Source organism: Felis catus, chromosome A1 (assembly GCF_018350175.1).
Source record: "Felis catus isolate Fca126 chromosome A1, F.catus_Fca126_mat1.0, whole genome shotgun sequence".
In the NCBI taxonomy this organism is placed as follows: domain Eukaryota; kingdom Metazoa; phylum Chordata; class Mammalia; order Carnivora; family Felidae; genus Felis; species Felis catus.
The window spans coordinates 191029613-191043445 of NC_058368.1; the positions used below are offsets into that span (position 1 = coordinate 191029613).

The 13833-nt window shown below is 40.3% G+C and overlaps 1 protein-coding gene across 7 annotated transcripts in view; it reads right to left on the reverse strand.

Annotated features, from left to right (window-relative positions):
* Window positions 1–13833, reverse strand: part of SGCD (sarcoglycan delta) — a 946774-nt gene that overhangs the window by 380848 nt on the left and 552093 nt on the right. Inside the window, exon 1 of one of the 7 annotated variants that reach the window (XM_019839924.3) lies at window positions 4994–5443. The exons of 5 other annotated variants lie outside the window; for them this stretch is intronic. The gene's annotated coding sequence lies outside the window, so the exon portion shown is untranslated. Of the gene's footprint in view, window positions 1–4993; window positions 5444–13833 lie in introns of those variants that run through there. One more of the 7 variants, XM_011285858.4, reaches the window with a different exon arrangement.

Genomic DNA, 13833 nt, shown 5'->3' on the forward strand with positions numbered 1-13833 from the left:
TGGGAAAACTGAGATCCAGCAATTAGTGAAGTCAGGACCTATCCCAAGATTTCTGACCACTTCTATCTTTACTCCCTTTCTCTACCTCACTTCTGCACCAAGTACCATCACCCATCTCAAATGTGGCTCCAGAGCCCATGACAAAGGGCATAGGTTACAAAGCGCAGACATGAACATTGGCTCAATTTGAGGAGAGTTGAGGTGAGAAATGACACCCCAGCTGCCTTGCAGAGTAGAGAGGTTCTCCATCATTGAAGGCACTGCCAACCCATGTGGCTGATATCTGTCAGCAATGCTATAAATGGCATCCCTGCAGTGGATACTGATTTAACCACATCTTAAACAAACCCAGTTCTGTGCACAGTGTCTGGCTGGCTTCAAAAGAATCACTCAGAGAGCTTTTAAAAATATAGAGACTCTCCAACTCTAATCTCTGGAATTCTGATTCAGGAGGTTTTGAGAAACCATGGAGGTGATTTCTGAGGAAACTTCCAATACTAAGATTCCAGTATGTTTCTCTCTCTTTTTGTTTGTTTTGTTTTGTTTTTGAGGCTTGCCTTCCAAAGTATCACTAAGTTATCATTACTGAGGCGATGCATATAACATGTAGTCCACACCAGACTCATAGTCAAGAAACAAGAAGCATTGCCATTGTCGCAGACTGCCTGTGTCCCTTAGACAGTCTTTTGATCTCAGTGTTCACTTTCCGGATCTCAGTGTCCGCTTCCATAAAGTGGAAGGAATAGATTACTGAGGCAGTGTTTTTCAAATGTATTTGTTTATTTGGTTTTGTTGTTGTTGTTGTTGCTGTTCTTGTTGTTTTGTTTTTTGTTTTTAAGCATTTGTGGCCCCAACTGTCCATGCCTGTCCTACAGGCATCCTCCCTGGTGTACTAATAATAGATAGGCGCTGATAGGCTCATCATCTGGCAGAAATCTCGATCTGAATTTGTGGGTTCCTACTCCATACCCAGAGGGTGAAGCATGGTTGGCTGTAACCAGTATGGCAGTATCATCGCATGGGACCAGTGGGTACACAATCCAGTTCTGGGTGTGTATTCTGAGATGCGAGGGGAAGTCTACATGGGACGGGATCCCTTCCTGATGAAAGGGGCAAAGTCTCATGAGGAAAGGTGTTTTCCCCTTCATGCCCTGCCACCTGTGCCCTGACTTAGACATGATGCATGGACATGAGCACGGGAAGGTCAGCTAAAGGGCAGAAGATGGGGAAGCAGAAAGGAAGCTGTGTTCACTGGGGACAGTGCTCAGTTGTCGCACTAGCCCTGGACTGTCCAAGCACGACCTATACCTGTCCACGCCAAAACCAACACCTTATACCTTCAGACTTCTGTGAGCAGAGTTTCTATTACTGTAGCCAAACACAAGTTTCACGGGTACTGCCCTAGAACTCCCTTTTCAGATGAAATCTCCTGCAAAACCCCAATACAGACAACAAGTCAAAGTAGCTGGGCTACAGTAGAAATATGGAGAGGGTGTTTCCAGTTCCAGAACCATCCTTCCCCAGATTCCTGATGAGGTTCTTCCACGGAACCAAAACCAGCCAGGACCAGCATCTCTTAACGTGGAGACCCCATGAGAGATCCTCAAATCTTCCCTGAGACCTGAGAGTTCTTCACCAAATCTGTTCTTGTGTTTTTCTTTCTTTCTTCTTTCTTTTTTTTTTGATGTGATTATTTGGTGTAAATTTTGTCCTAGAAAATATAGGTCAGATTCACAACTAATGCCTACTACCACACAGCTTTGGTGTCTGTATTTGTATTAACCATGTGATCGCGTGGGTGACAAATGACTCCATTCTAATTTTCATGAAGAGAGAAAGGAGAAGAATGTGACACAACATAAAATGGCACATTCCTTCAAGGTGCAAATAAAAGGACAGAGTGAAGGTAGATGGGAAGAGAAAACAGCTGTTGAAGAATCAAGTGTCTGTCCAGGATATAGGAATGTAAGTGTGCTGGGATCAAAGTAATCTCTGGGTACGTGTTAGTCCCATATTCATGGTGTAAACCTTATTAAATTCCATGGGGCGCCTGGGTGGCTCAGTCGGTTAAGCGTCCGACTTCGGCTCAGGTCGTGATCTCGCGGTCCGTGAGTTTGAGCCCCGCGTCGGGTTCTGTGCTGACAGTTAAGAGCCTGGAACCTGTTTCAGATTCTGTGTCTCCCTCTCTCTGACCCTCCCCCGTTCATGCTCTGTCTCTCTCTGCCTTAAAAAAAAATAAACATTAAAAATTTTTTTAAAAAATTCCAATAATGCATGTTCTACATAAGAAACCAAAGTTCATAATCTGAATGTTATGAGATATATTTCTCTGTATTTAATGCAAAATTTTGTTTTAGGACTATGTTTATTCAAGAATGATTAAAACAGAGAGGTAGTATCTAGGTGGGTATTTTCGGTTTGTACATATGTGACAGTACAATAAAATAATTAAGTCGATAATGAGGGCATTGATTTCCCCCACAAACACCCTGTTTATGAAAGGGGTTTCCATATTACTCATACTCAAGAAATTCTGCACTACAGGATGGCCCAGGTCTCTTCCAGATGGTCAAATCCAAGATTCTATGAACCTCCTAACCTTATGAAAGTAGAATTAAACACTTTCACCAATAAATGGTACAGGTATGGCCTTAGAGATGTTTTTTTTTTTTAATTAAAAATAATTTAATTAATTTCATTCATCAAAATAAAGCCTATGTATCCTTTTATCTTCCTCTGAAAAACTTTGTCTTTATGACAAAGTGTCCGTGGGCAGGGCCTAGAACCAACTGGTCACCACAATCACTCACCCATCTGCACCTGGTCCATTCACTCAACACCCCCAGTGGGAATACCTCTGGATGGAAGAAATAGGGGTTAAAAATAAAGCCTTAAGAGCCTGCTCCCTCACTGCTTGGGAAATCTGAACCCCTGGGCGTTGCCGTTCTTACAAAATGTGCTTTCTGATTGCTTCCAGAAGGCACAGCGGGGCAGACTGGCCACCGGGTCTCCCATCCTGTTAGAGGGTAAAACGATTCTCACCGAGACCGTGGTTTATCCACACACTTCAAGCAAATGAATTGGTGCCTGCTGGTTTGTGCTGTTTCTAGTCTGCAGGCTTCATTCCTGGTCACCGTCTCCTCCCTCTGCCCTCACTGCCCCCTGTGTGGAGTGGCCACTCCTCTACCCTGTTGCCTGCACCTCAGCCCTGATTCCTTCTCCTCTACCCTCCCACCCCTTCTTTTTCTTTTCAAATGTCAAGGGAGCTTGATTCGCCCCTCCTATACTTCCAAAAAAGGGAAACTATAAAGTTTCTTCCAAGTTTTAGGCGCTGCCGTTCAAAATTCTGTAACCCGGAGCTGCCATTTCACGCCTGCTCTGCTCAGTGCTTGACACAGGCTAAATTTAGACAAGTATGACATTAGAGCTCACTTGAGTCTCCTTTTTCACTGGCAGTGGGCTTGGCTATGGCTCATGTCGGTTCCTAATGTGTCCTGGCATTCTGCTCACCCAGTAGGCACTTAGGAAAAACACCAATGTAGTCACCGTCTATGCTGACTTCCAAATGCACATTTGTTTCTGTCCCACATCCTGTGCGTCCCAAACCCTCGCCACCCAACATAACACAGAGATAAGACTGATGAAAAAAATGTTTGCATGCCACTTTTCGGGTAAGAACCCCTGCTGGCCCCCATTTCCCAATTCCTTCCTCCAAGTGCACAACTGTGGAGAACATGAGGGCTGAGAGTGCGGACTTTCCACCGAGAGGATAGAGGTCGGCCTGCACAGACGTCTTACACAGAAGATGAAGAGCTCCAGCCCTGTATCCCTCATTCACCCATCAGTCTGGACTGTTAGCTCCTCACTGAGAGATTTTAAAACTAAAGTAAACACGCACCTGAATCCATTCATTCAACTCTTTCTCCAGCTTGACTCTTGGCCAAGACCCTTCGGAGAGCACAAGAGCTGTCACCAATTGCTCTGCCAGCAATCACAAAGCTGGAGTGAGATTTCGTCCAGCCCTTCCTGAGCTGAACGAGTTTCTTAAGTGCAATTACACAGTGTATTTTCCAAATGCTAAGCACAGAATAAGGTAGAGCTTTCACGGGGTGGGGTATAAAAACCTGTACTGCATTATAGCTGATACATATGAGGAAGGATTATTTAAAAAGTTGGGTTTTTTTAAAGCACTCTTTCCAGTAAAGTGTAAAATAAAATCAATTAAGGAGCTAAAATTCACCCCATCCTATGTCTGTCTTATAGCAACGATTATGAAGAAACTACTGTTTTCTGTTTCCCTTTAGTTGTCTCTATTTCCAAAACACAGAAGTAGTTTTTGAGAGTAAAACTGCCACTAACTTTTCAACTCAGGATAGTTGAAAACTATTATAGAAACAGAATTACAAAGGTTGATCCAGCATATTTCTAGGCAAACCTATCAGTGGGCTCCTTAATGACAGCCCAAATCCCGTAGAATAATAAGAGATGCCAGGAACTCATAAACACATATCTGCTCCCACACTCTGAAAATGTAATCCAAAATAGAAACTTCCAACTCTGATTCCTTGCTAAAATGAAAGCTATTTTCTGCTAAAAACACCCCTCTCAAAGCTCTCATGAAGCAAAGAACACAGATAGTTTCATCTCAAATGATCTTTCCTGCCAACGAACCGTCCTTCCACGCAGATAAGTTACAGAAGGTGGGAACAGGGTGACCGCCCAAGGATTCGCAAACTTTTCCTTTCCCGTTTGTGTTGCTAGCTAAATCCCAACTTTCAAAAGTGTCTCAGTCCTGCTGGAAATCAGAACTTGAAGAGGGTATGGGGGAGGAAAACAAAAATGATTACAAGTCCACACCGAACGTTTGAAGGGATGGAGTTCTAACTTGCAACACACACGCACACCGGCCAAAAACTCCCAGTACTTGCAAACAAACAGCAGGCTGAGAAAGTGAAAAGAAGCGTGGAAACGTAAAAACTTAACAGTGCCCTACCTCGCTTGTCTGCTTCACAAAGCGCCTGATGAAAATCGCCCACAAGCCCAGAGCGAGCCGAGAGGCTCTGAAGGAGGCGGCCGCTCAGCCCGCCGAGCGTGAGCAGGCCCAGCCTGTGTTCAGAAGCTGCCCCAGTCAGATTTTCCAACTGCAGAATTGCAGCCAAGTCCCTGCCCATGCCTGAAGAATTTCCTGAACAGCATTCCCGTTCTTTCTCTGACGGCTTTGAAACCGTACTCTGTCTGTACTTCAATAAGGCTTTGTCAGGCCAACTCAGAGCTACTGGTCTGTCTCCAGCTATCAATGGGAAACACATGTGTCAAGCACAGACTCGCTCCCCTGCAACAGCGTCCGTGGCGTCTGCTGGGCTCACATTCACAACCCCAAGGGAAAGGGCTTCTAGAACCAATTCGGATCGTTCAGCCATTCTCCAGGTTCTGCTCTGTGCTGCCAGATGCCGGAGAGGAGTCTTCTGCTGCTCAGCACTGCCCATTTTTAACTTCTTCCCCTGGCAGGCCCGGGCTCAGCCCTGTGAGCCCACTGAGCTCTTGCCAGCCCTGATAACGAGCCTATTTACAGCTGAGAGATGCGAATTCTAATTGAATCTCCCTACCTGCCTTTGCCTCAGTCATTGCTCAAAATCTCAATTGCTGGAGGGGGAACAGTATTTTTAGCATTTCTAGATTTTGGTTCAGTACTTCAGAGTTCTCCCCTCATCCTCGTATGTGCATCTTGGCTGCTGCAACTAAAAATAATGCAATTATTTTCAGGCATTTTAGTTGCTGTCTGCTCTGTAACTGTGCTGGTCCAGGAATGTAACATTTCACATGCTCTTCAGACGTGTGATGGTTACAGGGAACAGAAAGGAGAAAATAACGTACCTTTAATCAGGATATGGCCTAATTCTGTGCACCTGTGATTATTTCCGGATGACATTCCATCAAGATGTCCTGTGTACATTCTGCTGGATTTTGTGATCGACTTTTGACGTTTTCTCTTACCATCAAACACGAGAAAATCTTGAAAGATACCACGAGGACACCCCTCTTCTCCTACACTGAAAACCCCATTTATAAAGAGTCAAAGCTAAGTTGTCAAGGTAACACTGTAGGAAAGCGATGATTTATAGAGAAAGCCTCATCTGTTTTGAGGGTTTTTTTAAATTAATATTTTATGTCCTAAAATCACGTCCCATTAGCAACTTATTTTAAAGAACGGGCTCACCAGATTTTAGAAAGTGTTGTGTGTTCCTGAGGGGCTGTTGTAAATAACAGGATCTGGTGGGGTCTTGCTTGAATTTAGCATCAAATTGCAATGGGTGCTCACAGCAGGATTAGATTTTTGCTTTGGGAAGCAGTGTATGTATGTGTGTGGGGAGGGGAGCACGTGCACCTCTACGGTCAGGATGCAATTATAGAATCCGAGGACTTCAGAGTTGGAAGGAACCCCAGAGACCATCCAATCCAAATTGTTTCTACCCTTCATTTTGTAGAGGGAAATGGAGACCCAGACAGATAAGATGACTCATCCAGAGATGCAAAGACAGTTAATGCTGGAGCTGAGGTTGGAAAATGGGCTTTTGGCTAATTTTCTATGTGCTTTCTCCATCCCAGCATCATTGGGGAAGGGCAATGCCATCTAACCTTCCCAGGAATAGGCTTGCAATCAGTTCACCTGGGTCTAATCTTAACTTTGTCTCTCTTACTGACTGTGAATCTTGGCCAGCTTGCTTAACCCCTAAGGACCTCAGTTTCCTCATCTATAAAATGGAAACAATGATAGATTCTACCTCGTGGAATTGTTGAGGAATTTGGTGAGATAACTCACGTAAAGTGGCCTATAAGATACATTAAATATGATATATTATATTTATGAAATATTATTACAGTGCCTGTAAATTTCAACTTAGTTTTCTCTCAATGGAGCAAATATTGGACTCTTTCTCAACTCAAAAAGCAAAACTGTGCTCTTACATCTAGTTTGAGCTCCTAAAATAAGCTATTTGTCTAGTTTTCTGCCACTTTGCCTTTACGTAATAGGGGCCTATCTCCTTAAACATAGGCAAGTATCCTCATACCTTCTTGGAACATTAAGCCCACTGCATAGCTACTTTTCATTTACTCCCTGAACTTAACACTCAAGTCTTTCCTCAAGATTAACTCACAGGAAAGGAAAACAGTGAGACCAAATCTGCCGTCAGTTACATGAGGCTGAACAAAGTGCCATTTGCAGAGAACTGGACTTGGTCTGGAACCTGAAGAGCTCAAGATTACCACTCTAAAAATAGGAAACCACTAACAATTACAATTCCCTGTTTGGTAACTGTGACATCCTCAATTAACAACAACCATCCCTACCTGCCCCCCCCCCCGCGCCACCCCATCCCCCACACACTCCAGAAACTGAGAAAGAAAACTTACTGAGCAAACAGCTGCAATAAATTCTCAAGAATCAGATGTCTACCTGGGGTTCCAGAGTCTTTGTCTTAGAGCCAACAGCAGCAAGCAGTTAATGAACCACTAGCTACTTATTAATCATGTTTAGTGTGCCAAACTACTTTCGCAGAAACAAAATAGGTCGAGAAGTTAATTTTGAGAGGTTTACAAATGTTTTAGGAATCAGGTAAACAAACCAACATAAAGCAGCTGGAAAAAACAAGCTCCGACTTATACAAAGGCCTGACAATGGTGATGTGATTCAAAAGGTGCGTCCCTAGTACCTTTCCCCCCAAAGTACTTGCTACATGGCTCATTTCAGGGGGGATATTTGGAGAAAGATGGATCGGCTGTGACCAGTCTCATCACTGAAGCTCAAAAATCCTGGAAAGTTATTTACCTCTTCTAATGGTAAGAAAAATTATCCAAAACTTGAAAAGAAGGCCAAAAGATAATCATATGCTTTCAATGTTTTATGTGGTGTTTGTCACATGCTCTCTCAAGAATTATCTAAGGGAAATATGCTTTGCTCCATTTACTACTTGCTACTACATAAAGGTCCAGAATTTAATGAAGTCATGTTACTTTAAAGACTTTTTTTCTGTGAAAGGTAGAAATTATTTTTCTCCAGTAGAAAAAAAAAATAATCCCATGTGGTTTACTGCCCTGTGAAACATTAATCCGTTTTGTGTCCCACCTAGTAATCTTGTACTAACATTCTTTTATTAACACACCCATAAACAAAGAGCTCCTCAAATGTTCTTGGACCCAGTCTTACCATCATACTGATGTCCTCATCAGTCAATGAGTCAAATTAAATTTCTGACATCTTTTTACTCTTTATTTGTAGAAGTCATGTTTTTAACTTCCAAAATGATAGTGTGATGTGGTTTCATTTTCCCCATCTGCATGATGAGTGTTATAAATCTCATGTGAAATAATGCATAATAAAGCACTTAAGGTGTAATATTTGTTTTTTAGTTTTGTAAAAGACTCTAGGGATTACTAGACTAGATCACTCAATAATCTCCTTCCTATTACATCTTCCAATCCTGTCTTTAGATTCTACAATGGCCACTTCTGCTAGAATCCTTCCATGGATGTTGACCTCCTAGCTTCTCAGAAACTTCTACTTTTAATGTTCTAAAATTAACAACTGAAATACATCTCCCTATGACACGTCCCGATTCTAAAGCCACTAACTATAAAGGTCAATTTAAAATTCCGACTTTAAGAATCATGTGAGTGAGAAAACTTCATTCTCAACTAGAACATCAACTCCATGAGGACACGGATTCTTGTCTACACCGTCTCCTGCCATTGTTTCCAATGTCTATGACTGGGAAGTGGTTGGACCTCGTACTTACCCTCTGAATCAATAGAAGCCTTGGACTTCCTTGAAAAGGGAGGTCCTAAATCATCCTTCGTGAAGAACTACTTGACTACAATTTCAACTTCTCTGGTGCCATTGGATCATTTCTGCTCATGACAGTGCAGATTCCTCTTACCACCTCATTTGCCTCTTCTAGGAATGCTTCAGTTTGGCTAGTTTTCTCGTAAAATCTGATGCCAAGAGTTGAACAAACTCTTCAGGTGTGCTAGGTCTAATTTGTGGGCAGAGGAACAAAACTCTCTCTCATTTAGGAACTATGTTTCTATTAACACAGACCATGATAATCTTAGCTTTGGTGGCGGTAACCTTGAGTCATACAGAGAAGCCAGTTCGCAGAGCCTCTATCACAGATGCGCTTACATCTCCTACCTGGTTTACATCTGTGATTCTCCAGCCTAGCTTCACGTTAGAATCATCTGGAGGGAGCTTTTAAAATGACCAGATCCAGGGGCACACACCTGAGACTTTGATTCTACTGGAATGGGACAGGAACCCCGTAATCCAGGTGATTCTAATACCAGCCAGACCTCACAATCATGAAGTTGCAGTGATAACTTCTAAAACATAATCCTAAGCATGTCACTTTGCGAACTAAAATCCTTAAATGTCTTTCTTACTATTTCCTGAAAGGTAAGGACAACAACTGTCACCATGACTTGAAAGGCCTGGCTTCATCTGGTCCCTTGTCTACATCTTCTGTCTCATCTGCTGCCACTCTCTCTTCTTCAAAGAAATCGTGTATCTTCCCACTTGAGAATCTTTTACAAAGCTGTTTTCTCCTTCTGGAAAGACTTTTCTTTTTCCTAGAAGTTACCCTCACTCTCATGTTTTCATTTCTTTAACTCCTATTCAACCTTCAAATGTATACTCCATTATCACTTCCTCTAGGATTTAGTTATCCCTGAACACAACAGCCCCCCATTACCTATCCCCAAAGACCAATACTTATCATAGATTTGATTACACATTTATTTGTATTTTTATTGGATCCATGTCAAAATGTCCTGATACAAAATGAATCTTTTCCATGAGAGCAGAAACCTCTTACTCTCTATTGGGCCCTAGTTCCTTCCACTGTGCCTAGCTCAAAGGAAGTGCACAAAATATACTTTTAAGTATGTGAATGCAGGGTTTGGTTTGTTTTTTTTAACCCAAGCGCAAGAATATGCACACAACTCCACTTTATCTTCAAGTTTCAGACTTCATTTAATCTTTCTGACATGCTAAAACATTGTATTGTACTCAGGATATGAAGTTCTCTTATACGATGTAAATATTCCCCCAAAACTAACAAGCCTTTTACATGTTTATCTACAAGACTTTGTGCAAAATTACCAAGTCAGGTTTCTGGCAAAGACCTTAAGGTCTGAGATACAAGGTAGAATGGCTATGATTATAGGGTAGAGTGTTTGTTGTGTCACTTACTTGGGAGGTCAGGCTGAGATACTACTTTGGGGTCATCAAGAGGCACAAAGTAGTTACGGCACAAATCTGAAAAGAGGTATTTGCCAAGAATCTTTTGGTTACAGCAGTCAGAACTCATTCAAATTAGCATCAGAGAAAAAGAGGGGGTTCCTAAATCATGTAACTCTAATCTTAAGGTGGGTGCAGCACAATAGTTCTAATACAATCAAGGCTCTATTTCCCTCTTCTCTAGGCTTCTCATGGTTTCATTCTTAGTTTTGCTTTACTGGGAAGTAAAACGTCCACAGGTGATCTCAGTCTTACATGGAAAAAAAAGATCTTTTCCATAAAGCATTCTAAGTAACCCAGCTTGAGCCACATGCTTATCCCTGAACAAATCTCTATGGTTGAGGGATGACGTACTCGTGTTGTTCATATTTGGCTCATATGACAATCCCAGAGACTAAAAGGAAGAAATCAGCTCCATATGCACCACATGGACTCAGTAGGCTAATGAGGGAATTGAGAAAAAGTGGAAGACAGACAGAAAAAGTGGAAGACAGACAGACAGAAAAGTCCCATGTGCACTATGGATGATAGGGCACCCAAGATATATTCATAATCTTGCCCAGGGAAAGTTCTTTAAGAAGTGTTCTGAAACAACATTTAATTTAAAGATAGAAAAGCATTTACTATTTGTTCTTCCAATCCCTGAGCATTTGAGTTAATCTAATAGCAGGTGATTACAACAGTAACATTATGCTAGCCGTTCATTTCACAAATAATACCTGATGCAAAATGACACTCACCCAGTTTTGGCCCTTCCAAACAGAACAAATACAGCTCTGCTTTTCATTTGCCAAAGACAACATTATCTGATTGATTCGGAAGAGACTTTATCTTTGGAGGAAGTCTAGCTCAGTGACAAATCAGTGACCCACAGTTTTGAGAATATCTCCATTGGCCCTAGTGTGTAAAGCTGAAATCATTTTCTGTTTTGGAAGTTCAAATCTATGCATGGTACAGAATGAAGGTTTCTCAAGCTATGTCAGTACTTTGAGAAGAAATTGATGCACTTGGTAATTAATGTGACTAGTAATAAAATTCACTGTAGATATATCTTTTTAAAAGAAATTAATTAAGTACTGTAAAACAAATACTGGTATAGTTACACAAATGGTTCCATGCATTCTTTCCTTTTCAGCACCAAACACTAATCAATTCTCCCCAAATTCTTTTTGGCCAAAATATCTCACTGTATTACTGCTTGCTGAAAGTAAAATTCTTGAAATATCATATTTTTATTTGGAAGTAAAATTTATTGATCAATAAAAATGGGCCAGACTTCACGATAGGCACCCCGTGGTAGGCAGAAATAAATAAGGTCTGTACATGAAAAATGTTAGCACTGCTCATCTTTATTTTGATAGTCCATCAGTACTCAGTGGTACAAAATACAACTGTCTGATGTGGGAATTCCATGCTAATTTTTAGCTGCCTGAATCCCTGAATCCTTGAGACCAAAGGCCTCAACATCAACTTCCAGCAACCATACACCAAAAAAAAAAAAATTAAAAGTTGCCAACAAGAGAAAATGCAATGTTATACATTTCAAATTATTTGATCTTTGGAAGGAATTCATTTAAATATGTGAAAGATACACAGTTGGGCAAACTCACAACTGGCATAGTGTTTGGCATATAATAGTTGCTTAATATACGTTTAGTGTTTTGCTAATAATAAACATTGCTAGTAACAAATAAGATTTTGACATTACCAACAAATAAAAGCTGAGGGAGTTCATCACCATTAAACTTGCCTTACGAGAAATGATAATCAGAGTTCGGGTAGAAACAAAACAACATGAAAACATAAATAACAACGTGAAAAATCAAAGTATAGAAAGTCACTGATAAAGGAAAATACATAGTCAAATTCCAGAATAATAATGTAATGGTGGTACATAAATCCCTCTTAACTCTAATTTCAAAGTTAAAAGATAAAAGCATAGAAACAGCTATAGCTACCATCATTTGTTAATGGGTGAATAATATAAAAATGTCAAGTATGAAATCAAAAGCACAAAATGTGGGGGGGGGACAAGTAAAAGCATAGAGTGATTTTGTATGCAATTAAAGTTAAGTAGTTATCAGCTTAAAATATACTGTTATAACTGTAAGATGTTTTATATAAGCTTTGTGGTAACCACAGACAATAAAACCTCTACTAGATACACAAATGATAAAAAGGAATCAAAACATACTACCACACACAAACACACACACACACATCACAAGAGACAGTGAGACAGGAAGAGAAGAACAAAGGAACTACAAAAGAATCAGAAAGCAAAACAAAAAATGGCAATAAGTCCTTATCAATAATCATTTTAAATGTACATGAATTAAATTCTCTGATCAGAAGACACAAAGTGGCTGAATAAACAGAAAAAACAAAGTGCCACAATATGCTGCCTACAAGAGACACATTTTAGCTTTGAGAAGACATGTACATTGACAGAGAAGGGATTAAAAATAAAAGGTATTCCATGTAAACGGTAACCATAAGACATCAGGAGTGGTTATAGTCACATCAGACAAAATAGACTTTCAGTCAAAATCTGTCACTGTATAATAATAAAGCGGTCTAATAATTATCAGCATTTAACCATTGTAAACATATATGCACCCAACATTGGAGCATCTCAATATATAAAGCTAGTATTAACAGAATTGATGAGAGAAATAGAGAGCAATACAGTAACAGTAGGAAAGCTTCAGTACCCCACTTTCAACAATGAATAAATTATTCAGACAGAAAACCAATAAGAAAACAGTGGTTTCAAATAATGTTATAAATCAAATGGACCCAGTAGACATACACAGAACATTCCAGGCAACAAAATACATGCTTTGCACGTGTGTTCACGGAACATTTTCCAGGATAGATCGTATGTTGGGCCATAAAACTAGTCTTAACAAATTTAAGAAGATTAAATTCATATCAAGCATTTTTTCTGACCACAGTAGCATAAAATTAGAAATCAGTAACAGGGAAAAAGCTGAAAAACTCACAAAAATGTAGAAACTATACCACACACTCCTGAGCAACAAATCGGTCAAGGAAGAATTCACAAGGAAAACCATAAAAGTATCTTGAGGCGGACAAACATGGAAACACAATGTACTGAAAATGATGGGATGCAGCAAAGTGGTTCTAAGAGGAATGTTTACAATGCGAAATATCTACACTAGGGGGAAAACATCTCTAACAACCTAACTTGACACATAAGACGACGAGAAAAAGAACAAACTAAGCCCAAAGTTAACAGAAGACAAGGAATAACAAAGAATAGAATACAAACAAATGAAAGAAAGACCAGAAAAACATGAGAAAAGAACAATGAAATGAAGAGTTGTGGTTTTTCTTTTAAAGATAAAACTGAGAAACCTTGGGCTAGACTAACACAGAAGACTCAAATAAATAAAATTATAAATCAAAGAGAAGATATTACATCTGATCTCACAGAAATACAAAGGATAAGAGACTATTTTGACAAATTATGCATGGATAAATTTGGCAACCTAGAAGAAAATGGATAAATTCCT